Here is a 20,118-nt window from a genome sequence, read left to right as displayed (position 1 = left end):
CTCTGAACAAGGCTTCTAAACCTTGTACCTGCCATTCTTTCGAGCCCCAGACAGTTTTTGTCTCAATGTTGTCTTTTCAAAAGTCAAAACCTAATGTAGACAGCTGAGCTAGAAAGTTTGCAGAATAAATTTGTTTAGTATTGGTCAACATTGTTTTCATACCTGTCTTATTTACATTTCTGAAATAAAACGTTTCTGGATTTGTAACATTAAACCCTGAGAAGTATGGAAACTTTCCATAAAATGTTTTTGAGCTGCCTTTTGGTGGCGTTGGACAATGTTCCCATTGATTATATGAAAAAAACATTCCTAGGGCTTGCAGATTTATCCAAATAATGGTGACCATAATGATTAAAACAATACATTTGTTCATAGTCTGATGACCCTTCTAAATAGTCATGTTCAGTAAATTTTGCAGACATTTCTAAATCTGACATCATATTATTAATAGTCTCAAAGTCCCAATCATCAGAAAATGTACTGGGTGATACAAAGTCACTTAAAGAAACCTTGAACTGGTGTGGAATCTTCAGCAGTTCCACCGGGCCATAGATGTCATAATCAGTTCTGTCCCATGCTATACCACCAGGTATAGGAACGGCTGTGATGTTCACTGAAGACAGGTCTCTCTTTTCAACATGAGATGATTTGTGAGGTTTTAGGACCAAGTTGATTTTCTGACTTGCTGTGTCCATTGTACTGTATTTTCCTTCAATCGTTCTTCCCAAGCTTAAAACCAAAATGAGCCAGAGAGCAGGAGGAAAAATACACCTAATATAATCCAAAATTCAATCCATGGTGAAACCAGATATACTTTTTCAAGTTGATGAAAGAGTTCTGTGATTTTTTCTTTGAAAGTTTTATTTGCTGGCTTGTCTTCAGGTTCACTGGGATCCTCAGAAAAATTATCAAAATTGATGAAATAGCCAGAGGCAGTTCTGTCAGTTGTTTGAATTGCATCAGGATTCTTTGAAATCACTGGAGCTGATTCTTCCTTTGTCATATTTGTATAGTCAGAAGCTACATCATTGTAGACAGGTGTTTCTTGACGAACTGTTATTTGGGTCTCAAGAGGCACGAGTTCCATGGCATTGTTACAAAGTCCTTCTTTTCTTACTGCAGGTTTATCAAAGGTGATAAGTCTTTCAGTTTGAACCTCTTGGATAGTAGCAAGATTTGGTCTTCTGCTACTTCTTGGGAGTCCACTAGGCCTACTACATTGGCCACATGTTGTGGTTTGACCAGGTCGATGGATACAACTCTGTTCTCCCGTTTACCAGCAAGCAGTGGTAGTACTACAGATCTTGTTCCTTGGATTGCCAAGACATGTACTGCTTTTCTGTAAGAAGGCCCAAATTCCTTCTTTACCGCAATCTTTTCCCTGACCAGATCCCCAATCTTTGGAATCCAGACAGGTCTTGCTGGGACAGGTGGTTTTTCTTCAGTGGCTGTTGGCTTTTGTGTTGTGTTACTCAGACTTCTTCTTGTTTCATTTAAGTCCTGTAAAACAGCCAAACGATCTTTGAGATCAAAGAGTTTTTGTTCCATCACTGAAGTCTGACGATCAAGGTCTTCGATTAACATTCTAATACCAAATAGTAATTCATATGGAGTGATTCTCCCCAGAGAATTTCTTGGCAGATTATTAAGACTACGTTGGACACTTATTAGATGTTTTACCCACCCATCACCCGAACCTAATACCTTAGCTGTTATGGATTACTTTATGTCACGGTTTTTTCTTTCCACTACTGCATTACCCTCAGGATGGAAGGGACTAGAATACCGCAATGCAACGCCCAAGCTAGCCATGGTCTCTTTGTAAGCTCGAGAGCTAAACGCAGGACCCTGGTCAGAGTGTAGCGTACTGATTGCGTATGTGCCGATAAAGACTCGCAGATCCTTTATAACAGTTCTGGCGTCAGCCGAGCGCTGGGGCCACATCCAAATAAATCGTGTGCTAGTAGTTATGGGGCCACATTTGTCTGTAGGGACGCCTGCGGGTAGATAGTCTGATGCTGTCTAATAGAGGTGTCTGTATCTGGCTGGCTACGCTGTAGTCAGGTATCTGGGGCGGTTCATTACTGCGATCTCTGCTGCAGTTTTGGCAATAAATTGCAAATTCGTAAATTTGCACGCTCATTCCTGGCCACCAGTATCTCTCTTTTAGTTCACATAGAGATTTTGAGATCACTTGATGTGACAGACCCTCTCCCTGGTGTGCTCTGAAAACCAAAGCCGGCCTCCTGTTCCTGTTTGGAATTACTCTGGCCTCCACTCCAGGGATTTGAGCAAAAGGAACGGAGTTTGCATCAATTATGTATGTATTTGGGAGCGGATAGTTCCGAGGTAACGCTGCATGATTGCCATTCGTTGTGCCTTTCACTGCTAATAGCGTTTCACCGTCTATTTACTCTTTTTGAGGCAATGAAACCCAGAGATGGAACAATCACTGGTGGCCCCCCACATTAGGACCTCCACCCATTCCTAAGGAGGTAGTAAAAAACCTAGGTGTGATGCTGGACAACTCCCTCTCTTTAGAGACACATGCCAAAAAAGTAGCAGGCACCTGTTATGGTCGCCTATGCTCTCTAAAACCTATTCTCAGCTTCTTTGAGCCTCTCACTCGCCATGTTATAGTCCAGGCTTTAGTCTTATCCCACCTAGACTACTGTAATGCTCTTATGCTGGGCTCTAATCTGACAGTGATTAATAGGCTACATAGAGCTCAGAATGCGGCCGCCCGTACTTTGTTTGCCCTACCTAAATCCTGTCATACCTCTCCGATCCTTCGACGCCTGCATTGGCTGCCAATTAAACAGCGCATCCAATTCAAAACTCTGTGCATAACCCATAGAATTCTGTATGGTTCCGGTCCACAAATTCTGCAGGGACTCTGTGCCCTTTATGTCCCCGCGCGTTCCCTCCGTTCAGCGGATCTATCTCTTGCCGGCACTATTAAGATCCGGAGGAATAGAGCCGGTGGCCGTTCCTTCAGGTACCTGGCCCCGAAGCTATGGAATTCGATCCCTTTAAAGGCTCGGGCCACCACTAACCATATGCTCTTCAGAAAACAGATCAAAACCTGGCTGTTCTCCTCTATCTAACTTACTCTTACCAGCCGCGCTGTTGCATCTCCTGTCATGTCCATAAGCGCAGGGACGCCCCGTTGCTGGGGTAGCCATGCGCTATATAAATGTTATTAACATAACATAACATATTGTAGCTACCGAAGCCGTTTGCAGAGCTGCCGTCTCGGCTTCATCAGCCAATGAATTCCCTGCAACGTAAACGCCATCACGCTGATGACTCAGTGTATAGATCACATGAGTCTTTTGTAGTTCTTTCTGTAAAAGAACTACTTGTTCCCAAAGCATTTTATGCTTAATTGTGCCACCTTTCGCGTCTTTGAAACCGCTTTGAACCCAGTTCTGCAGATACTCATTGTAAGATTGGACGCAGTAATATGAATCGCACACTATAAGTGTGGGGAATTCGCGATCGGTATTTTCAAGCGCCATCTTGAAAGCCTGTAGTTCTGCTCGCTGAGCTGTACAGTCTCCAAGTGATTGAGTTTTAATGACCATAGGTCTAAATTTGCCTTTGCGCCAGCGACCTTTAACAATCGCGCACGCAGCACTATAGGCTTGTTTACCCCCAATTGCGGGATGTGCTGATCCGTCTGTATATATTATACAGCCGTAATGTTTTAGAGGCAGAATCTCGGTCGGCAGAGGACATTCGTGTGCATATTGGAGAAATTCTTGTGTTTTCAAGTTGGGATCAAAAACGTATTCAAAGTCTGTTTCTGCAAGAGAGTTAACCCATTGTATCCATCATGGATGTAAGGCTTTTGCATTAGGAATGCTTGCCTTTGTTACTGCCTCTAAGGCAGGTACAGGTGTAACGATCATTATGTGTCTACCCTGTGCGAGAGCTCTCTCTTTTGCTACTGCAGTTTGAACCGCTGTCAGAATTTTCTCAGTAGAAGTGAATTTCATTTCTGCTTGTGTGTACAAGTGTGATTTGTGATTGGTACAGTTTCTCCTTCATTAAAGTTTAGGTACGTGAATCCGCATCTCCCTAGGATGATTCGGATCACAAGGTTGTGCATGTTTTCGCCTGTGTCTAGTTGTGTTTTCACTAACTGTCTGTCTGGACTGAACGCAAAATGTCTTTGTGTTTTTGTGTCCAATTAATTTGTTTGAAATCAGGTTTGACTAATTTAACCCCAGAATTGACTGTACGTTTTTCAGCATTTTTGGAAGTTGGAGCAGCGCACATTTCTCTAGAAAGTTTGCTGCCAGGCTTTTGCCTTCACTTGACAACTCATATCCCAAAAATAGGACATTGAGGTGGGCAATTCATGATTTTTTAAAGTTGAATTTATACCCTTCAGATGCGAACCCAAGTATTATGGTGTTCACTCTTTTCAAGTGTACGTCCAATTCGTCATCCGTAAGATAGATGTCATCGACATAAGATAATGCCTCATCATCGTACGTTTGTAGTAACTCTGTAACCCTGGCTGAAAATAACCCTGGGCTATTCTTGAATCCCTGGGGGACACGGCAAAATTGTCACTGGGTCCCCATTATTGAGAAAGCGGTCAAATGTCTGCTTTCTGGTGCAATATTTTGACAGAAAAAAACTTTTGAAATGTCTAATGTCGTTTTATATTTTTTACGTACTATGTTATTCATTAGTGCTTCACTATGGGCATTTTGTACTGCAAAGGTTTTGCAACAAGAGTTTAGGTATCTGTAATCCCATACTAGATGATATGAGTTGTCTGGTTTGGAGACAGGAAACAAAGGATTGTTCATTGGTGAGGTGCATGTTTCAATCACCCCTTGGTATTCAAGTTGATTTAAAATCTCCCTCACCTGTTTTTTAGCTTCTTGCTTAACTGGATACTGCCTTTGTGCAGTGGGTTGATTTTTTAACTGGATTTTGTGGTGAGGAGAATCCTCATCCCATCCTAAATGATTTTTATATAATGCTGGAGCCTGAGCGACTGCCCATTTTCTGGCATAAGTGTATTTTTTATGAACTGGATTGTGATTTGAGAAGGCTGGCATAATTATCTCTTTGCCATGTGGGCACTCCCTGACAAATTCAGGTGGCCAGTCTTGTTCAGCTAGAAGAATGTCATAACCTTTAGAAAGCTTTTTCCAAAATAGTGCTTTTATTTTTCTGGTTATGTCCCCCTCCATCCGGAGTGTTACTTCATATAACTTGTGGGTTACACTAACCCTGGTGTCCGCAGTTTCAACTTGAATGTATTCATTCATGTCCACTGTCTCCAGATGATCCTTCAGGATCCTGCGAACTATGCTGACTTCTGCTGCACTGTCTAGCATTGTTTGAGCCCACTCTCCGTTCTTGAGTTGTGTCCTCAAGATCCTCGGCATGTCTGATTTTTATGCTTGCCACCTTCTTTTTGAAAAATTAAGATTTTTTACTTTGATGAACAGGCTCTTTGTCTTTGGACTTGACGCGTTCTTCCTTGTGTTCTGACCGTCCTCGTCTTTCCGATTTCTGCGAGGAAGTCTGAAAAGATCGAGAGGGACGTGTATCATTATCTTGATATCTGTCAGGTTTTTTCAAATTATCCCTATTTCTAAGGTTATATCTATTTTCAGAGGGCTCTCTGTTGGGGAGATCTTCCTCTGGGCTGAGAATGTTTTTCTCTAGGAGGAGTCTGTTTATTATTTTCCCACTTCTTCTTATGAGTAGTGAGATTATTTTTAATGAAAACTTTTTTGGGATTTTCAGTTAGTTGGGGTTTTAAAGGTTTCCCCCCTAAACTATCTCTACCTAATTCTTCATAGGATTTTTCAATAATTCTAGCAAGCTCATATGGTTGTTCTGCTATATCTGTTTCTTTTCATTTTTGGCGGATTGCCACGGATGCTGCTTCACCTTTAATGTTAGCTAATAATATAGCTGAGACCTGTTTAAAATCTTTCAGTAATTTCATACCCAGATTTAAAGCAGGTTCTGGACCGTATTCATTTTGAATCTGTCTCAGAACGTCTGGTATTACCGCCATAGACGGTACACCATGTGTTTTTGTGTAGATTGAAGCAAAGACTGTACCCCAAGTGTCCTCCACATGTGGTGCAATCCCCATTGGTAAACAGATTGTCAGAATTCTGTGTTTTTCATGAGGTGTACTATCAGGAAATATTGCCTCTTATTTGGGTAATTTTTTGAGCTAACCAGAATGGGATTTGTTCCCGTTTTGCGGGTAATTTTCCAATGACTGATTGCATAGTCTGTGGTGTAATTTTGTTTGTGTTCCCCTGATACGGGGTGTGCTGTGGAATTTTTATAGTTGGTTGGACTGTTAAAGTCCGCATGACATATTGAACCAATTGTCTATGTATTTTTATTAATTGTTTTAGCTGAGCCAAAAGTTCTCTATCTGACATATTTTCAATGTCAGGATGAGGTGTATAACTGGATAGTACCAGCCATGTAGCACCTGGTCTACCTAGTGGACCGAGCCTGGTAATACGATTTTGATGTTGTAGGGCGCCATTGAACCAGAGCTGATGCTCTTGGTAAGTTAGTGGAATTTCAACGTCCTCGAAAGAAACGTATTCCGCTGGAGGTTCCTCTGGTTTGTAGTAGTGGAACTCCTGTGTTACTGGATTTTCTTGTGGAAAAGTAATCCATGAATAGAATACCTCTGTCTGCCGATATTCATGTGCCTCTATCACAAATATAACTTTACCACCTCTCGATGATACCCCATTTTCTATAAGTTTTATAGTTATGTTTTTTCTTATATTTACCGGGATGATTATAGCATCCTCGTCGTTTTCATCTAACCCTGTAACGTCTAAACCCGGTTGGTTCGCATTTACTGCAGCTCCACCGGTTGCGTTGTTGTCGCCGTTATTCGACATTGTTTAATGAAAGTTTGCAGAACAAGTTTCAAGGAAACAAAGATTAGGTGCACAATATTTTGGAACACTGTATCCTTCAACGTTGAATAATCCAGAAACTAATACATAGGATTTTCGTCCTATTCAGTTTCGGCGGATATTATGCCCTTTCACCCACTCCAGACATGTATTGGAGTTTTTACGGGAAAGAGAGGTCTGTGTGAAAAGCACGACTGAGTTACTCTAGTCTTTAGCGTTAGATTATCGCCTTACCAAACGTTGGGCGCCATGTAGTGTAGTTCCTATATTCCCAATAGGCTCTGCGCATTGGAATAATATATACTGTAGTTTAGACGTAGGACTAAGGTCTACTAGGTCTCTACCGAATATATTAGACTTAATAGTGTGTGCCAGCTAGCTCAGAGGTCACTAGAAACTTTTTCGAATAAACAAGAAGGGATTAGTTTCTGACAACTGCATAAACATGACAACTTTGAATCCAATAATTAAGAAAGCAATCTCTAGAGTCGCGAAAACAATAGACAGCTATTTTAGTCAATCGTACATGCTTCGTTTCACCAGAGGTGCTGAGAAAATAGAGAGACGGGCGTTTTCAATAAAAAGGTATTTATTGAACCGCCTTCTTTCTCAAGCATTGGAAATGAACTGCTACAATAGTAAAACTGGTTATAAAGTACAAGGCATATAATACAAACAGTATTATAAAGTAGTACTGTAAAAGCATGATATGGTTTCTAATCTATAAATTGCCTAAAATGTATAAAATACATACAGTGATAAAATGATGACTAAAAGTACTCAACTGGTGCTTCTGAAGATACGCCTACCCCGATGTACCTAACCTAAGCCTAGTAAGAGGGAAGAAGTAAGTGAGGAGTAGTCTAAGTTTAGTAGTTCTCTGCCAGGAATCTATTCCAAGAATTCTCTTAAGGGTCTAATCAGCTCCGTACCTTAGTTTTAGAATGAAGGAGGTCTTGTATCTCACTCTCAGGACTCGATCTCCCAGCAACCCGCAAGGGTTGCCTGGAAACACTGGAGCTGGATTTCCCGGCAAGAGAAAGGACAGCTTCTCTCAGTGCGTCAGCTTGGAGGGTCGGCTTCCTTCGGCACTTGCTGCTGCAGGGCGTCGGGCAAGTAGTTAGTCGATCTGCTCCAAATCCACGGTGTGTTTGGTTGGGCAAATGTGGGCATATTTATACCTTGAAGGTGCCGAGATTGACGCATGGTTGGACTTAATAACGTCACTCAAAGACTGAATTCTTTGAAAACTCCTGGATTTCTTGGATAACTTAATATTCAAGCAGGGGGAAGTCCCGAGCTGCTGAGTGCGGGTTTCTCCAAGAAATCGTTGTTGATTCTCTGAACTTAGTGGAAGTAGCCATGCCGTATTTGGGCTGCAAGGCTTAGTCCGAATATGGTAATGATTTCTATGCCTATATAAGGATAGGATTATTATACCTATATAAAGGCATGAATCGGGAAACTTTACACTAGGGTCCTAGATTCGTTTACAACAAACATGTGTTTAGATTAACTGGTGAATAACATGTTTGTACCAACATTGACAGGTCATGGTAATTATAAACAACTTCAACTTAGACAATGGCTAATTCTCTTACTGTAACGGATGTTAAATACAGATTTGATCCAAGTCTAAAAACACAAGCATTTCTGCTATATGAACAAGAATATCCTCTACCAAATTAAATCTTGCCTCTAGATCAGTATGAATTTATAGTTTACACTGACGGATCTGCTCAACTGGCCATAGAGAGTAAGCAACAATACAGTGCAGCATGTGCTATTATTAAAGGTCGCATGCAGGATTGAAAGTTCCACCCAAGTTGCACCAAAAGGCAATCTCTGTACAGCTCAGTTGGCAGAGATAAAAGCGCTGATATTGGCACTGGTAAACACGGATCACGAATTCCCCACACTGATAGTGTGTGATTATTTTTACTGTGTGCAATCATACAATGAATATTTACACCATTGGGAACAAAACAGGTTCAAAGACCCCAAAGGTGGCACAATTAAGCATAAAATGCTATGGGGACAGGTAGTGGAGTTGAAAGACGAACTACCAAGGGCTCATGTGATTCTTACACGGAGTCATCAACGTGATGACATTCACGTTGAAGTGAATAAATTGGCTGATGAAGCCGCGAAGGGGGCTGTACGCACACCTTCCGTAGCTGCAATCACTCTGTCAAAAACGAGGATAGACGGTGAGATTATGGTGGCTGTTATTGCTTCAAACAAAAACAGCTGTGCAGTACCAAAAAGATTTCCACTCAAGTACTCCTACAAGTTAGATGCAAATATTATTCCATATGCTCAGATTCCTGGAGTGGGGGATAGAGTAATACAAAATAAGGATTGTAGGCTAGGTTTGATTTTTGCAGCACATAAGGGTTTGGGCTCTGCGCACACAGGCATTACAGCGACTATTTCATTGTTGAAACAGCACTACTGGTGGCCAGGTCTAACAAAGAAAACTACTATGTCTTGAAATGTGACAACTGCCAGCAGATGAAAGGCTCCACCATAACACGCCCGGCACAGACACAGTTATGAAAATCAGACAAATCTCTTGCTTGTGTGTATCTGGACCACTGCGGCTCTTTACAATCAGATGGGGCTTACAAGAAAATTATGATTGCAGTGGATTTATGCTCAAGATTCCTATGGGGTTGGCCTCAGCGCTCTGCTGACGCTTGAATTGTTATCAAAGATTTGTGAGTCTTTATAGGGACATATGCAGTTTGCAAGTTACATTCTGACCGTGGCCTGGCGTTTAGCTCTCAGGCTTACAATGAGGCAATGGAAAGGATGGGCATGGCATTGTGGCACTCCTCTCCATACCATCCTGAAGGAAATTTGGTTGTGGAGAGGAAAAACTGGGACCTAAAGCAATCTTTAACAGCTAGGGTATTAGGCAAGGGCGGTAGTTGAGTCAATCATCTATATGGGGTACAGCTAGCTCTTAACAACCAGTCAAGAAGTTCTAGGGGGTGTCACTCCTTATGAGGTCTTATTTAGGACAAGAATGTGGGAACCAGATCTTGATTGTGAAGGCACAGTGGCGGATAAAAAAAAATGTGATATACATGATCGTTTGGCTGTTTTACAGGATCTAAATGAATCCAGGACACAACAAAGTAACGTCCACCTGAAACAGACGGCCACTGGGGAAGTCAAGGCAGTCATGCCAAACCCGTTTGGATCCCAAAAGTCAGGGATTTGGTCAGAGAAAGAATTGCAGATAAAAAAGAATTTGGACCATCATGCCGGGAAAAAGGAGAAACGATTTGTCTTAATGGACTTAATCAAACCACACTATGTGGTCGATACTTAACAGTAGCACTTGTGGACTCCGCTGTAGCAGACGCCCTCCTCTAGCTACAATCCAAGAAGTTCAAACGGAAAGACTCATCACGTTTAAAGAACCTCCTGTACGGAATGAAGGACTATGCAACAATGATAGGGAACTTGCTCCCCTGGAACCCAAAGTTAAACTTCAAAACCACTCTCAAAATAATTCACAATTTGCTGTAAGACCGAATACTGATGTTTATGTCAACATGCCTCGACAAGAGCAAAGCACGATTTCAACAAATCCCGATGCAATTCAAACAATTGATCGAACTGCTTCTGGCTACTTCATGAACTTTGATACGTTTTCCTTGGATCCAAGTGAACCAAAACCTACACCAGCCCAAAAATCACACAAACAGCAAGTTACAGACTTTCTGAACTTTCTCAAAAAGACTTACCTGGTATCACCTTAGGTAGAACTCTGGGTAATTACTGGGATACTTTCTTTTCTGGTTAGGCTTAGTTATAACTTTTAGCCTGCTTATTAATGGACGATACCTTCAACAAAGACCTACAGCTGAAAAAGTAAATTTGATTCTGAAGCCACATCAATCTTCTCATCGTGAACAAAGAGACTTGTCATTGGTGAACATTACAGCAGTTCCTATACCGGACGGTATAGTTTGGGACAAGGTTGACTTCGATATATTCGTTCCTACTGAACTTTTAAACATTTCTCATGTATTTAAAATTTCATTGAGTGATATCATTACCTCCAGTATACTTTCTAATGATTGGGACTCTGAAACTGTTAATAACATGTTGTCTGATTTTGAGAAAACTGCTGCATTTCTGAACTCTGAAATGCTAGAAGGTACTTCAGACTGTGACACTTTGTACTGTTACCAACATTATGGTCATCATTTCCTGCACAAATCTATAACACCAAGAAATGTTTTTGAGTACCACCAGTGGGAACATTGTCCTACACCACCAAAAAGTAGTTCACAAACATTTGCACAGAAATTTTCACATTTAAGTCGCATCCACATCGACACAGAAAATTATGTTGACAAGCATGAAACAGATTTTCTCTGCTTCCTTTATTGGCCAAATGTCTGAGTAGGGTTTTGACCTATGGAAGGACACAATAGACTTAAAATCAGTCTGGCAAGTCCAGTAACAGAAGCACTATTTAGAGCATGCCCCATTCCACAGCAGGTGATATTTCTAAATGACACTGTGCAACGGACATCCTGTCCTGGCCTAGCCAAGAACAAGGACCTGAACACAACTCGGTTTACAACACCATCACAGATTGAGGGGGTGGCAGAATTCAACTACACAGGAAGGGACAAATGTAGATGACATTTTACGGTACAATAAATCAGACCCTAATTGGAAAGAATGGTTGGTTTGGCCCTTAGACACAAACAGATGTCAGCAAAGATTCTGGGGTGCCACCGAAGGGTTCAGTATCCACAGGCCAGAACCACGCTATGTACAAAGAGAACATCCAGGGGTAATGATATTAGTCTATTGACTATGGTGTTGGGAAGGTGTGCCTTGATTGGTTGGCTGGAAACTTCAACACTCACAGAAGTGAAACAGCACTTATTCTTACTCACACATGACATGGATCTTAGGGATTTTTTACTATGCCCCAGGAAACCACTTCAGAAATGTTTCATTTATGCTGCCTACAATGAGATTTGGAAAATATCCCAACAAGATGCCGCAGAGAGAATACGGGAAATTGACCGTATAAATCTAGAAAAATCTCTAGCAGTAGTGGATAATGGGTTAACAACTTTGACCTCCAGGATATATTCCTTAGGCAACATTGTATCTTCTGCGATAGGCATACTGGAACAAGATTTGGCCATATTACAACACAGGCAATCTCAGTTACGTTCTATTATGTTGTTAAGCTGGACGTTGCAATCTTTGCGTGCAGGCTATGTGCCTTGGCGTTTTATCAACTGTATGTCTCTGTTTTCTGAATACAATCTAACAGATAAACAGGTAGAAATGGCACAAAGGGGAGCAAAATATACAATGCTGCGTATTGACAAACTGGATAGATTACCATTCACGGTAGCGGAATCACCATCCACGGAATGGCTAATCCATGGACATATAACTCTGCCGGTCACTACTTTTCAGTTTCAATATTGCCTTGAGCAAAAGCAGGCAGGCAGATATGATAAAATGGGTAAGGAATGCATTAAGGAATATTGGGAATTACCATACAGATTTCAATGCCGGAGTGGGGATCAAAAAGTGATACCAACTGCAAAAACGCTTTGAGTGGTTCTCTCAATCAATCAACCAGGGGTTTAAATAGAGGGCTACTCACCCACGAGGGTCTCAAGGCGCTTGGGGGGGGACGCCTCCGGATCAGTCATAGAGCCAGGTCTTGAGGTCCTTCCTGAACGTGTGCAGGGTCAGGGAGCGTCTGATGTTCACTGGTAGCTCTTTCCAGGTCTTGGCTTGATGTAGGAGAAAGGTCTTCCTCCGGTTTTGTTTCTGCGGATGTAGAGGACCTCTGCCAGGGCGAGGTTGGCGGAGCGGAGGTTTTTCTTGGGTGTGTGGAAGGAGACTCTCTCATTGAAGTATATGGGTCCGATGTTGTTGAGGGCTTTGTAGGTGTGGATGAGGAGTTTATTCTCTACGGGGAGCCAGTGGAGGCCGCGTAGGTATGGTGTCTTGCGCCGTGGAGTTCCGAGGACGAGTCTGGCTGCAGCGTTCTGGATGATTTAGAATCTGTGTAGAAGAGTTCTGTTGATTCCAGCATAAAGGATGTTGCCGTAGTCGAGTCTGCTGGTTATGAGTACATGGGTGACGGTACTTCTGCAGTCGGAGGGGATCCATTTGAAGGTCTTACGGAGGATACGAAGGCAGTTGAAACTGGTGGAGGCGACGGCGTTGATCTGGCGGTTCATGGAGAGGGAGGAGTCGAGGATGATGCCGAGGTTCTGGGTATGGTCGGTGGGGGTGTGTGAGCTCCTTGGGTGGACGGCCACCAGGTGTTTCCCAGGCTGCGGAACAGGGTCCCAGGATGAGGACCTCGGTCTTCTCTGAGTTGAGCCTCAGACAGCTGTCCTTCATCCAGGCTGCCACATTCTTCATTCCTTCCTGAAAGCAGAGTCTGGTGTCTTCAGGATTCTTGTTGAGGGAGAGGATGAGCTGTGTGTCGTCGGCGTAGGATATGATGCTGAGCCCATGCTGCCTGACGATGGCTGCGAGAAGGGCCATGTAGAAGTTGAAGAGCGTAGGGCTGAGAGATGATCCCTGGGGTACTCCGCAGTTGATATTGGTGGGTTCGAAGCAGAAAGGAGGGAGTCTGATCCTCTGGGTTCAACCGAAGAGGAAGGATTGGATCCAGTCAAGGGCGGCTCCTTGTATCCCTGCATCCTGAAGTCTGGCTGTGAGTGTACAATGTGAAACGGTGTTGAAGGCCGCAGAGAGGTCTAGCAGGATGAGGGCCGCCGTTTTTCCCTGGTCTAGTAGCATGCGGATGTCGTCAGTGGTGGCTAGGGGGCGGTCTCGGTGCTGTGGTAGCTGCGGAATCCAGACTGGGAGGCATCTAGGATGGAGTTATCTTCGACGAAGGCAGTCAGGTGGGTGTTTACGAGTCTCTCTGTGACTTTGGCCGCGAAGGGGAGGAGAGAGATGTGGAGGTAGTTTTTCAGGTCCGTGGGGTCTGACATAGGTTTCTTGAGGAAGGGTTTCACCTCTTCCCATTTCCAATCATCAGGGCAGATGCCGGATGTGAGGGCATGTGTTCTCTCATGTGCCAGGATATTTTACTACACAGTGCTTGTAATGGTTCAGTAGCGAACTTGTACTGGCACCTGAAAGGGACTCCAGCAGCCGTGATTACACCAGTATTCAAGCTGCTCTCGAATGGGAGTTAATTTATGCTGTACGATCAAGGTTGCTATGGGATGCAGGGTTAATTGCTGTATGCAAGTATTGTTTCCCCCAACAAGTTCAGTCAGGGAGGCGCCGCTATGGCCTTCACTAAATGTTTTCTTTATACAATTTGATACTTTGAGCAGAATGAAAGCCATGATTTTACAGTAAACTGTGCCCTCAACCTCTGCCCAGGAGACCCTTGATCATCAAATCGCATGGACCTCGGCTGAGATACAGGCACTCATACGTACAAACTGCCTCTCTCATTTCACAGAAATGGTAGACGTATCTTTAATATGTCTGATATGAGTGGTATTGTACACCTATTTAAGACCACAGGGTCAGGATTTCTAAGCACCTTTCAAACAGTCCTCGGAATAATTCCGAACTTTATACACTCCGTATTTGGAAGTGTTTTTAGAGGTCTTCCACTGGTCCTGCTCTTAATAGCAGGTATCCTGATTGTGCTGTTCATTGCGCAGCAGAAAAAAAACAATCACCAACGAGATGGCAAAAGCACTCCTGGAGCGGAAATACTGTGAACGCATGGTACAACATTTGGGCACACCTCGCCTACGGGAATTGAGAGCTTCTGGTTCCTATCGTTTAGACCAGTCTGGATGGACTGCATCTTACCTGCTCTTCGATGCTTGTTTTGCGGAGAAGAATGCGTGTTAAATCTCTGTCTAACACTACCATCGGCAACGCCACCGGACATGAATACAATGCAGGAACCGGTGAGGGTCCATGCTCGGCAATGTCCACATAATATTCCTATCTTGATGGATGCTTTCCTCGAGAACCCTCAGGTGCCTTTTGCTACAACTGGGTTGAGCATCAGCTCTTCATCTAGCACTCAGGTATCGACCACAGGACCGGTTGCCTCTGCACCAGCTATTGGCAGTTCTGAGTATCATCTGTGCTCAATTGACTTACTCTGCGAGGTGTTACAGGGATCGTCCTCTGCAACAGCAAGCAACGACAATGTTGCGTCTCCCAGCCAGGACACTTAATTTATAATTGCCTCATCGTGTGCTGGAAAGAATTCAGGATTTTCCTTTTTGTTTCAAACCTCAACTACATTTGGAACATTTCCTCAAATTGCCATTTTCACTGAGAAAGCAGCATGACCTGACGCTTGTAGTGGTTCGACTTATATAAACGAACTCGACTAGGACTTTGGCTTAGAGTGACATTTCCAATACTAAAATAATCTTTTTCCCGCCCCCTATTAGACTTTTTATTTTTTTAATGGTTTTAAAGACAATATTTTATGAAGCTCACTGATAGTTTTATGCGCTACTACCTAGTAAAAATTGTAGTTCGCTAGCATTTTTATCATTGTTGACTGTTCGGAAGAGGAGTGGGTGTTATGTTTCATAAAGGTACCCTAATATAGGCCCAGGTAATATCATACACCTTCACCTACATTATCTCCCTTATACTACATAGTAACGAGTCTTTAGGATTAAACCTTTACCTAGTTCTAGTCCTGGGCGCAGAAGGAGGGTAGAACAATAGCATCCTATAACTTTATCAATGGACTCTTACAGTATGAATGAATAATCATGAGGGTTCTTGGAAACCAGGCAGAGGCTACACAGCTGCATAATATCTACTTACAAGATTCGTCCCATATGTCATCCTCAAATCTAACAATAGCTAATACAAGAAACAAGGGACAGAAACCCCTAGATACTTTTTGTATAAATACAGCACATCTTGCCAGGGTTAAAGAGAGGAAACCGAGACTTTGAAGCCGACACACTGACCAGAGACGCTGAGGCTCCTGCATGCAGACGCTCCAGCTGACAGTGGTCTCAAACATCCCTCGCAGGGTGTCCGTTTCAAGACCAAGACGGGGTCCCACACTGTCTCACTTCAGGTAATGGGGTTAGACTAAATCCTAGAGTGATTCTTGGCTTACACCTACTCACATGCTAGGTACACTTAGGTACATCTAGATAGGCATCCTAGGAGTACACACACTTTTATCATGCATTTTATATTCATGTATGTATTCATGATTATTGCAAGATGGTAGAACTGTACTATCCTTTTATATTCACTGTACTGCTAATCATATATAACTGCTACAGTCTAATGGTTGTTGCAGCACATCTATTTTACACTAGAAGAACAACTGTGATTACTGTCACGCCCAACTGTTTCTTCTGTGTAACTCTGAGGCCGAATACTTGAGCACGAGTGACTGAGCGAAAAGTAGTACATTGTTTCCACGATCCTGAGGGATCAGGGTTGTCATGTTCCAAGGTTGTCAGAAACTATTCTCTTCCTGATAAGAGGAGATTCTAGTGGCACTGTGAGGTAGCTAAAACAGAAAGGCTAACATTCTCAGTGGGGGTGCATAGAGTCAGTCTGCCACCAATGCTACAGCTTATGTTATCCGAACACGCAGATCCTGTATGGGTAATATAGGAACTACACAACAATTTTTCCAGAGTATGCAAACATGGTAAAAATTCCAGATTCAGGAATATTGTAAACATGGTGAACGATGACAATTTTATGCATAATGATGAGATTAGCGAAGATGATAGTGTTGAGGTAATGGTGGCGAATAGTGACAATAATGAACCACATACATGTTTATATCGCCCACCAAAGTGCAATGTCATCATCAATGGATTGGAAATATTAACGTGGGCAGATTCATGTTCTCCTTTTACATTAATTGATAAGAATACAAGGGAGAGAATAGGTTACGTGAAATTATCTGTCTCTGATGTTGAACCTGAAGGATACGGTGGTGAGAAGTTACCAGTTCTAGTTTTTTTAAAACTGAATTAGCTTATCTTGATAGAAAACTCTATGCAAAGTGTATGTTGTTGAAAAAGGGAGATCGCTGTTAGGTTGGAGGGAACAAAAACATTAGGAATGTTACTCGACACAAATCATCCCAATCAAGTTTTGGTAACTGCATCCTTAGCTGACGACAAATGGATTAAATTGTTTCCCAGGTTAATCAGGAAAGAGTTAGGTTGCCTTTCCAAATTTGTACATCGCATAATATTAAAAACAAGGTGCAGTACCAAAAATACATACTGTTAGGAATATTCCATTGTCAAGGAGGAATTTATTGAAGGAATAATTACAAAGATTGTGTAATGAAAAGGTAATTGAACCTATTGAGGCTTCCGATTGGCTAAGTCCCATTGTCATTGCAAAAATACCTAACGGCAAAATTAGGATATGTGTTGATCTCAGGGCTCTGAACAACTGCATCTGGATCAACCGTTACCTTTTACCTAGAATTAACTAAATGTTAGCCAGTGTGAGAGGTGGAAAACATTTCACTAACCTAGATTTCTCTAACTCCTACCATCAAATTCTGTTGGAAGAAGGGTCGAGGCACTTAACATCATTCATAACACCAGAGGGTGCTTACAGATTCATTTGCATGCCATTTGGTCTGGCATCTGCAGTTTTCCTGAGAGTTATGCAAGGAATTCTAAAAGACATGACGAATGTTTTGATATTTCAGGACGATGCATTAATCTGGGGTATAATGTAAACCATCACAATGAGATTCCTAAAATGGTATTGCATAAGTTAGAGAGTGCAGGGTTAACCATTGGATTAGTCAAATGCAAATTCTGCATAGAAGTTGAGTATTTGGGGCACCCTCTCACAGCTAATGGTATTAAACTTAAACCTAAATTGGTTGAGGCTATTGAAAAAGCTCCCTCTCCTATAGACAGAGATCAGTTAAGATCTTTTCTTGGCATAGCAGAGTACTATGCCAAATTTGTATACCATTTTACAGACAGTGTAAGTCCTTTAAGAGACCTTATGAAAAAAGGGGTCAAATTTGTTTGGTCTGCCAAGCATCAACATGCAGTTGATTTTGTCAAACAATCTATTGCAAATGCTGTTACACTTAAACCTTTTAATCCTGAGGACAAGACCATTGTTGTGACTTATGCTAGTAATTGTGGTCTTGGAGCGGTACTCACGCAGGTTCATGGGAGTCATGAAAGGGTGTGCATTTGCCTTGTGCACTTTGAAGAGGGCGGAAAGTACATATTCAACTATTGAGAAAGAGGCACTTGCGCTTTGGTGGGGCATTCAGCATTTTCGAATTTTTGTTTTGGGATTAGAATTTGGAGTGCGTATAGACCATAAACCTTTAGTAGATTTATTTACTATAACTGGTGCTGGCAAGGCAACCCCTCGCTTTGCAAAATGGTTATACCGTCTGCAAGAATACGTATTCACCATTAAATATGTCGCTGGTGTACAGAACATCAATGCGGATTGTTTGTCTAGATTACCGTTATAACAGTACGATGAGAACTGTGATGAGGAGTGGATGGTGGTTGACATACAAGACTGGAGTGGTACCATTGGTGAAGAGGAATGGAAGGAGGCAGTGTTAGAAGACTCTGCTTTAGTGAGGCTCATTGAGGCTCTTCCCAAACACAATGGTTGGATTAAGTCTGAAGAGTTGATGCCTTTCAAGTTTGTATGGGTTGAATTATCTGTTTTAACGGAATAGTTAAAAGGAGTGAGAGACTGGTTGTTCCAATGGGTTTGAGCGAGAGAACTATGAATTTGCTCCACGAGGGACATGGCGGTATGACTGGTATGAAGAAAAGAGCTTGTATGGGTTTTTAGTGGCCAGGGATGGACAAACAGATAGAAAGGTGTGTACGTGATTGCATTCCCTGTGCTTGCAGTGACAAGTCCCACAAGGTTCAGAAAACATTGAAATGTCCCGTTCCGTTTCCCAAACAATCATTGGAACGGTTAGCCATGGACATTTGGGGCCCCTTTAAAGGTTTAGGTGCTGAGGAAAAATATGCAATAGTCTTAATGGATTTCTTTCATTGCTTTTTGTGAGGATATTTTTCGGCATGAGGGGTGTCCTGCAGAAATTGTAACGGACAACGGTCCCCAATTTGTATCTGAGAAGTTCTACACCTTTTTGGGCACATGGGGTATTCAACTCCTGTTTATCACCCTAGGGGGAATGGGATGATTGAACGTTTTAATCGTGTTTTGAGACAGAGTATTCAATTGGCTAGGCACAGTAACTTGTGTTGGAAGGATCAGGTTAAAGAGATGTTATGGAACTATCGTGTTACACCCCATTCTGCAACCTGGTTACCCCTTTTAGTTTGCACAAGGGTGCCATGTACTGTTGCAGCTTCGGCATGGATGGCAAGGGCTGGTACCTTTGATGTTAATTACAAAGTTTTACGTGACAATGTGAACGAATATCAGACAAGGTATAGATTCAGTCACAACAACAGTGTAATGAAAGAGCATATTGTATTTTCAAAAGGCATGTTGGTCAGCGTACATTCCGATCATCTTCAAAAGAAAGGTTGTTCTAAGTTATCCATCCCAAAAAGGATTGTAGAAGTAAGGGGGAGTGTTGTTAAGTTGGATGATGGTAAATGGTGGAATACTAGAAAGGTGGCCAAATGCAATGATGCAGAATATAGAGAGCGGTTGAAGAAGAGTGGTGGTAATTTCAGCAAACCTATGGAAAAGGATTGTGGTGGAAGTTCCAGTTAACCTGTCAAATTTAGCAAACACATGGAAATGTTTAGAGCTCCAAGTTTGCGATCCAAATCTAGACCCAAGTTTTTAAAATCTTATGTGTGCAATTAGCTTAATATATTTTTATGTTGTAATACTTGATCATTCTGTACTTCCATGTTTTTTAAATAATTTATATTGTTCTGTTCTTATTGATATGATTTTATGCACAATGTTATTCTGTTTTGAGTTGGAGGAGTGATGTGTTATGGCTTGTGCCATTGTGTTTTTTAGAATGTTTATGTGCTTCGACTTCGAGAACGTGTGTGTTCCCTGAGTTGGAGCGACTGTTGCTGAAAAGAGGTCGCCAACCGGGGGCAGTTCCTGTATACAATACATCTTATGAAAAACATTCCTCGTCCACCTGTCTTTGTTAGAATGCCCATGCACATGA

At 42.2% G+C, this 20,118-nt stretch overlaps 1 protein-coding gene across 3 annotated transcripts in view; it reads left to right on the top strand.

Annotated features, from left to right (window-relative positions):
* LOC147710211 (E3 ubiquitin-protein ligase TRIM39-like) overlaps window positions 1–20,118 on the top strand; it is a 186,286-nt gene that overhangs the window by 112,080 nt on the left and 54,088 nt on the right. The window lies entirely within an intron of this gene.

Source organism: Lissotriton vulgaris, chromosome 5 (genome assembly GCF_964263255.1).
Source record: "Lissotriton vulgaris chromosome 5, aLisVul1.2, whole genome shotgun sequence".
Classification (NCBI taxonomy): domain Eukaryota; kingdom Metazoa; phylum Chordata; class Amphibia; order Caudata; family Salamandridae; genus Lissotriton; species Lissotriton vulgaris.
Note: the sequence above shows the minus strand (reverse complement) of the source record. Positions and strands in the feature narration are given on the sequence as shown.